This window comes from Equus quagga, chromosome 12 (assembly GCF_021613505.1).
Source record: "Equus quagga isolate Etosha38 chromosome 12, UCLA_HA_Equagga_1.0, whole genome shotgun sequence".
NCBI classification, from domain to species: domain Eukaryota; kingdom Metazoa; phylum Chordata; class Mammalia; order Perissodactyla; family Equidae; genus Equus; species Equus quagga.
Window position 1 is genome coordinate 17,633,727 of NC_060278.1, and position 8,918 is coordinate 17,642,644.

Consider the following 8,918-nt stretch of genomic DNA (forward strand, 5'->3'; position numbering starts at 1 on the left):
CCCAGGGTTTTGCTGGTTGGGATCCTTGGCCTGGACATGGCACTGCCCATTGGACCAGGCTGAGGCGGTGTCCTACATACCACAGCTAGAAGGACCCACAACTAGAAATACACAACTATGTACTGGGGGGATTGGGCGAGAAAAACCAGAAAAAAAAAAAAGATTGGCAACAGTTGTTAGCTCAGGTGCCAATCTTTAAAAAATAAATAAATAAATAAATAAAAAGCAATACATTTATTTGCTGTTACAAACATTTCCAAATTATTGCTTTATGTCCCAGAAGTTCCACAGAATCATTCTTATTAAATATTGTACATATGCCGTAATGTTCTCAACAGCACTTTTCACTCTGGTTCTTTCTCAGACTGCTGGTTACAGAGCAGTCTAATCATTCCTGTGTGTTCTTTCTACTGTGGGCTTACGGCTATATGCACAGCCTTGCTCACCAACATTCCAACAATCCCTTGACTCTGATATGTAAACTTTTAAGCCAGCTGGGCTTTCTAAGAATACCTTGCGCCAGGCACAGACAAATCCCTTCTCTAAGAGCTGAGCCTGCTTACTCCCTAGGGAAAGCTAAACCTTCCCACCAAGGAGGTGTAGCAAGGACTACCCCCTGACGTTCATAATTATGACAATAGTACCATGGTTCTTCCAGTCTCAAATCTCAGAATCATCCTTGATTCTTTTTTTCCCCAGACTCCATATCCAGCAATTCACTAAGCCTGACTTCAAGCATATAGCCAGAAAGCACCGTGATGGAAATTGAGAAACTAGGTTCTGATCTGGGCTCTGCTTCTAATTAACTGGGGATCCCTGCTGTGCCCAAGTTTATCTTCATACTGCCTTTCTAACGTGGTTACTCATCCCGACCATAGGTCCCCACTCTCTTACATTAACGTGCCTAGTCCTAGGTTTCATTTTAAGAAAGAGTCAATTCAGGGTCCTAAATAAAAGCTAAACCATTACAGTACATAGGAATAAATTTAATAAAAATGTGTCATACCTACATGAAAAAAGTTTACAATTTAGTCATTGAACAAAAACTTAAAATATGAAGTTGATTCTATGTAAGCAAAAATATAAGTTCTAGTTAAATTAATACGTATTTTGTTTGCATAAAATTATAGCAATGTTTTTACTCATTAGATCTTAAAAAGTTTTTTCAAAAGGAAGAAAGTATAAAAGTATTTTTAAGTGTTTAAAAAGGAATACTGAAAGATGAATAACTCAACCAGATCTGAAAGCTTGTTCTAAAGTTACAATAATTAACAGTGTGATATTGACTCAATCAGAGTTCAATTTTTTTTTTTTTGCTACTTTTTGGCCTACTTTCTGACTCAAGCTTGTCCTTCACATCACATTCTTTCCTTGTTTCATTCTGCTTCCTTTTTATCTCTACCTGCTTTATAACCATTTCTTCTCCCACCCCCGTTACTGTTATTTTATCATTGCATATTTTATTTCTTATTTGATAGTCATTGCTTTTTTTTTCTTGAAGGGACATATCAAATGCTGTTTGCTTCCATTTCCTATCATAAATCTTTTAAATGTGTTTTTTTCTTTTCATCTCAGTGCAATGTTCTAATTTTTTGATTGCAGATTATTTTCAAAGATTCTGGGTTTTTTCCGTTTTCTCAACTGCAGTGTAAGAATGTAAACAGAGCGGTGTTCTGCTTATAGATTCCTTTTTATTGTGAGAATCTTCCTATAAGATCTTATGCTTGATGGTTTGTTGAGGCAAATTTTCCGTAACAGCAACAAAAAAATGAGGCAGAGAAATACAGAGCCGTGGGAATTCTGAGAAACAAAACTTAGTCTTTATGGGGTTTGCTCTGTGTTTGACTAGAAATCCTCTTTTTATAGCCAATTTTCAGTTTTCCCTGGTTTCTGTGCTGGGTAGGAAGTGTAAGTATGCCCTACCAAATGAGTCCTATTGAGGATCCTTTTGAAGCACCGAGAAGTTTTACCCCATGAATAATCTGTCTTTTACTTCACATATGTTAAAATTAGCACTATACAAACATCAGAGTCAAGGAAATGTCCGCTAACAATTATTGACTGTGACTGACTCTGTAGTAAGCACTTCCTCATTAACCCATATAATGAGATATAATCCGTACACAACCTGCAAGATAAGCATTATGCTCCCATTTCACAGATAAGCAAAATGAGTTTTCAAAAAGATAAGAGAATAAGTAATATACTAACTTACCTAGATTCATTCTGTAAAAGGAGAAAAACTGAATTTTCAATGAAAAGAATATAATTCTCTAGAAAGTCCCAGAGAAGTTACTTAATTTAACTTCTTATCAAAGGCCTGAATCCCTTCTATAGCATCCCTGCCAAGCAATCATCTTACATGTGCTTGAAACTTTCCATTGACAGGGAGAATTTTATCTTCCAAGACACCCTATTAATCTACCAACAGTTCAGAGGGAGAGTTCTTGTTCATATGTTATGGGGTTCTACCTTCACAGGCTTTGGAAATCAAGTCTAGACTCTCTCAAGTAACTACTCTGAAGTTAGTAACTTGAATAATGAAGTCACCTCCTTCTCCAGAAACTAGTCCCCTAATAACTTCAGTTTGTGTGTGGGTTGTGACCATGTAGGAAAGAAGGGAGGGAGTGATGGTAAGTTATTGGCAGTTCTGATAGGGCACGGGGCCCCCCAGAAACTAATCACTTTCTCCTTGGTAGAGCCTCTGAAGACTTGGGAGGAGGAACCATGAAGAGGTATGACCAGCTGCTCTGGTTTCAGCAAATAAGGTTGCTCAAAGCCTCTTCACCTGTAATTACTGAGCCTCCTACTTTGTCCCAAGTCAATACATTCTGGGTGTGTTGCTGTATCTTCTACCACATTCAGATATGGTTTCGGTTTTAGTGTTATTTCTAAAACCTACATTATCTCTCCTTAGCATCCTACGCAGATACGTTTCGTTCATTCCTTTTCAATCTGCAGTAACTTCACTCAGGGATCAATAACATATTTGCATTTTTAATGAAAACTCCCATTTGCCAAGGGAAATCCCCTCTGCCTTAAATATGTTAACATTCATAAGACATATTAGACAGAAATCTCAGACCTCTTGGCTGGTAAGCTCCCCAATTTCAGACATTTTAGAGCAATAACATTTAGTTTGTGATTTTATGATTTCTAAAGAAGCAGAGAGTTCCCTGAGGGTAGATGTCAAGTCTCATAATTCCCTTTCCCAAGGCTGGAGCTAGTTCAGTGCCATACTCAGCACATATCTCGTAAATGAAGAAGTAGGTTCTAGTCAATTCTGTGTCTTAATATTTGAATTGTAGTTTGCAGGTGGGGTTATTATCGTGGAAGTGGTAAATCAATAGTCTATTCTTATAAATACTACTGAAATGATCTCCTGACAGGAGAAAGGGATGAGAATGGATAGGTATATGATGGTATGAGGTTGGATAACAGGACAGGCGGTGAAATGAGAGTTAAACTGCAGAATTGGAGTAAGAATGAAGGTCTTACATATTCCATGCTAAGATAGCAAATAGAACTGAGTGACAAAGGGAATGGCAAAGAGGAACATGGAGGTGGTGGCAGCTGCGTGTGCATGTGTGTGTGTGTGTGACAGAGAGAGAGGGAGAATGAGTCTCCATGAGCATGGAAGGACAATAGCAGCAAGGGGGTATTGAAAAGGAAACAATAGAATAAACCCAAATGAGATGGAAACTCCATGAGGAAAGCAGTGTGGCTCAGAAGGTCAGAGAAGAGATATGGCTGATCCTGAAAGAGCCAATGTACAAACTTCCCCAAACTGAATGTGCGTGAAAATGGGAAAAGAGATTGTTTTAGGTGAATGACAAAGTAATAAACAGAATAAGCCAAAGTTCATTTAAGGAAATCTCAGAGAGAAAGATATAGGACAGAAAATGAACATAGGAGAAAGGAAATTGGAAATGCAGCTAGAAATAAAGAAGATATAGAAAGCCAATGATGATCGGTAAAGTAGACTAGAGAGTAATACGCGAATTAGAAGAATAGATGTGAATTTTCTTTATTCATTTGCTTTGGAATGAAAGATCCAGTGAAAATGAAGGTCTCAGAAATGAGGGTAGATAGCTTTGTGAACCCCCTATATATGTATATATATATATATATATATATATATATAGTTAAGACAAGAAAGGTGAAAATAGTTCTCTCTACTTTCCAGTAACAAGAATAAAAATCAAAGTAACCTGGGTCAGCATATATATTTCAAGAAAATTGAAAATGGCAAAAAGTGAAACAATGATGCCTTTCTCCAAACATGAGCATCCTCTTTTATAGCACAGCCAAATCCTTCACAGATGACGGACTTAGATGGTTCTATTGACAGCAAATCCACTTGCAGGACCTTGGAAACAATCTGAAGTGTTTATTTCTGTTTTTCCATGTAAAATCACCTGGACTGAAAAAAACTTACTTGTGGAGTTTAATTGCCAATGTCTGCTACGTAAATGTATAACTTCGCCTCTCAAACATCTTTGTTTTGTGTTCTTTTTTCCCCTTTTGGATCATTCCGCTTTTCCAATAGAACTTCCTTAAGCCTCTTTAAGCCAATACATGGTACTCTTCTCTGCTCCAAACATTTAAAAGGTAATCCTACTTTGTGAAATCTTTCTAAGCACCACCCAGGTGTAATGACTTTAAGCACATGAGTAGTTCTTTTGTCCCTGAACACCCTTCCCAGTGTGCCTTGTATTCAAATTGTGAAAGTATGTAACAGTTCACCAAAAACCACTGTATATTCCCAATATCTGCCTGTGGCATTTGGGTTCTGTAGAAATTACGGGAATTCATGTACCGCTTATAAAATCATAGAATGTTAGAACTGGGAGGGAATTTTAGAGATCATCTAGTCCAACTGATTATGAGTCATTTGTTAACAGTTCCAAGGGACGCATTCACAACAAGGAATATAAACAATTAGGGCCTCTTAAAAAACTCTAGAGTGAGAAAAATTACAGGATTCCCCCAAGGAAGGAAATGAAACTAAGTGTGCTAATTTGGACAGATGCTTGAACAGCATCTCCAACACATGCGGGCACAAATGCAAGGCTATGTTGATTCAATACAGTAGATGAGACTGCAAATCAAACAGAGACATTTATTAAGCATAGCTTCATGATTAAGATATGCCCTAGGTATCAGTGAACTGGAACTGTGTTCCAGAAATATGAGAGAAACAGCATCCAGCTCACAAAGAAAAACTACAGTCCACACGAATGGTCGGTCAAGTTTCTTCTCCTAAATCTGCAGCCTAATGTGCTTGGTGCTCAAAATGTTACTGATAAATTATATCGCTGAGTAGGTTTATAAGGAGATTTTTTTAAAAAAATCCACCCAGTTTCTATTGAATACGCTTGCTAATATCCCTGTAGAGCTCGGGGGTAAGAACCTGACTTCACTAGTTCCTGCTGAGGTCATTAGAATTTATTCAAGTCAACAATTACATTTTCCGCACATGGACTTGACAATAGCCTGGAGCTTCGCATTGTAGCCCAGCTGGGATCAACAAGGTTGGCTGTGGAGGAGGTCTGTCTGAGTCTTTCCCACAGGCTTTCTTTGGGAAAGTGCTCCCCGAGTCTTATTCTGGAGAAGTCCTCAGGTGACAAGCCTCAGCTCACATTTTGCCTTCCCTGCTGTGCAGCCTTTGCTGAATCTCTGAAGCCCAGACTAAGCAGGCCCAATTAAAGTTTCTCTCCTTGGGCTCTCATAGCTCTTTACTGAGGACCAGTAAGGCGGTGGTTCCCTGGGAGATGGCGCTGCCCTCTTTGTAGCATTTTGTAAATTTCTGAGGAGTTTTTGTTTGTTGAATGATACCAGGCACTTCTAGCATTTAGTGGGTGGAATCATGGCAATCCTTTCATAGCCACTGTGAATTCTGTAAGTTCCCGCTACATAGCAGGTGCCCAGTATTTGCTATTTTCCCTTCCTTCCTTCATTCCACAAATATTGATGGACGGCCTACTTTGGGCCGGCATTAGTTTAGGTGCTGGTAGATCAAGGAGAGAACAAAAGAAACAAAATCTCTGGCTCAGTAGAAGTGACGTTCAAGTGGTGGCACATCATGTAATATCACTATTCATATGACTTTTGTTGCTCTCATCACATTTTATTGTAGTTAACTGAAGGTAGGTGACAGTCTGTGGGCCAGATTATATGCTCCTTGAAGTGGAAGTCATGTTCATTTACTTCCATGCCCTCAGCAATTAGCATAGTCTTCTGCCTATTGTAATCTTTAATATATATTTTCAATTGGATTGGATTATCAGATATTTTGCATATTAAAATTTTAAACACCAGAAATTTTAAGACTTAAAATTGTTTAAATAGTAAAAAAACACCCCCAATGGATCTAGTGAGGATCTAGAACATTCTGTGCATATGCCATAATGTTTATCGATGGCCCAGCATTTCTGTTGCTTAGCTCCACCTTGGACTGGGTAAGATGGTGCCCCTCTCTGGCCCTGCTTTGGTCATGTCCTTCCAAAGATGTGAGCAGTCCATGAAGCCAGAGTAAGGGTGAGGGGACAGGTGTTCACTCTGAGCCTGCACAGCCTCCCTTCTGGATTTTGTTCAGTTCTCCGCTTGATCTGCCCCAAGCTTGATTCCAGGAACTAAGCAGCCTTCTTTCCCAGGTCTGTCTTGTTAATGTGCATACCCCTAGACCCAAATGGTGGCCTAAGGAGAATACTTTGAGAAGATGTGAATGGAACTGTGACATTGAGCTAGGGCACTTGCATACATGTCTATGAGGTCCCTGTGGTGCCAGAGGAAGCTGGCAGTAGCAAGTCAAGGGTGCAGGTCAGGTAGGTCGTGTTCTAATGAGGAGTACTGAGAAATCTCAGAATCAAAATGGAAATTTTGTGAAGGTAAACGGGTAGAAATATTTTATTTAATGGTTTGTTATCATGATTTATAACTTTAAGTATTTCCATGAATGGTATGTGGGTCTCCATGTTTAATTTTGCCCTGGGTCCTACAAATGTTAAAGACAATTTCGCTTCTGGTTCTTCTCTTTAATTAAGTTGGAGTACATACAGGGGTGTATGTGTTTATTTTAAAGATGCTGCTTACAGAACTTCTCTGATCTTATTTTTTCCAGCAGGAAAAAATTCAAAAAGGTCTTTTTTACATATCTGTAAGAGTATATTTCTTTTATGTCATTTATCTAAACTTTTATTTTCCGTTAGGTTGTACATGAGATTCCAAATTTCAATAAAATTGTTACATGTATTTTTGTTTTGTGTAATAGATTTCCCCCGAGGATGAAAAAAATCTTCATATATATATATATCGGTAGCTCTATTCTTGGGTCCCAGCATGACAATGTATTTTGTGGCTAAAGATATCCTTATTATTAAAGTTCTCTTTTTGAATTTCTTTGGATAATATCCTCACAAGAGCTTCTTTAAGAGAAATAGATATGCTCATTTGTTTTTTCCATATGCCCTATCCTAGAATATTTTCTCTGTTTTACAGGCAAATTAATTATTTAACAAAGTTTTTGCCTGGCTAGTTCCCTGAATTTATGATTTTTATGTAGCTGTTACAAATATATTGATGTATAATGGTATAATTTGTGCTAGTCTTTATCTACTTCCTAAAGATATTTTATAACACTTATTTTAATAGGATAATTTTATTCCTTCTTATTTGTATGGTAGATTCTCTTTTTGATATATGCCCAGAATTTAAAAATGTATATTTCAATTTATTCATTTTATATGTAATATATATTATATTATAGCTTATTATTATTAATCTCTTTTCCTATGTATGCAATTATCATTAACGCTCCATAATTTTCTATTTTTAGGGAGTTGTTTAGTTTTGTCAATTTTAACAACTTTCTGTTAGTTCTAGCATGTTATATTAATGTATTCAAACAATTGTATCTGATTATCACTTTTTAAAAATGATCATTTTTAATGGCCTTTGTCTTGGAATTCATGCTGAAATTTAGCCATTTAGTTAAGCATGTTGATTCTTTCATATGAATTAATATACTCGTCTGGCTCCTCTCTGCCTGATGAAATAAGACATAGCCTTCAAAATAGAGCTCACCTATTACCTTTGTCTTTGACATTCATTCATCCATTCATTTATTCAATAATTCAACAAAATTTGTCGACTAGCTATTATGTCACATGCACAGTTCTAAGTGCTGGTGATACAACAGTGAGTGAAAACAAGAGGGGAGATACCTAGTTACCACACTTTCCAATCTATAACTTCAAACTGAGAAAGCAGCTCAGAAGAAAAGGAACAGGGTTCTATGAGAAAGATAATACGGAAAACAGCCCTAAATCTCAGAGGGTAGTAACAGCAAATCAAGCCCAACAGTCTGACAATGAAGTCCAACACACGCCTGATAGATTGCTTGCAAAGATGGGTGCAGTAACTCCTCCCGTTTCTCTTGGCAAGTCTGTTTGCACTGTGACTGTGCTACTCTTCCCATGAAGGATGCAGTCCATTTTCTGTTTCCTTGCATCTGGGTTGGCTTCTTGATTTGCTTTGGCCAACAGCTTATGGCAAGAGTGATATTATGCAAGTTCCAGAACCCAGGCTTCAGAAGTTTTGCAGCTGCCATTCTTGTCCTCGTAGAACGCTGCCTGATCATTACCATGTAGGGAAGTCTGGTCTGGCCCATTGGAAGAAGGAAGCCCACACGGAAGAGAATGGAGGCTCCCCCCCAGCAGTCAGAACCAACTACCAGACACACAAATGAGGTTCTGAGACCACTGAGCCCTAATTAGTCATATGCTGCTAGGTGATTGCAGCCCTGTGAGTGACATCAGGTGACACTAGCAGAAAAACCATCCAGATGATTGTAATCCAAATGGCTGAGCTGCAGAGCTGTGAGCAAATAAATGATCGTCATTTTCAGTGACAAATCT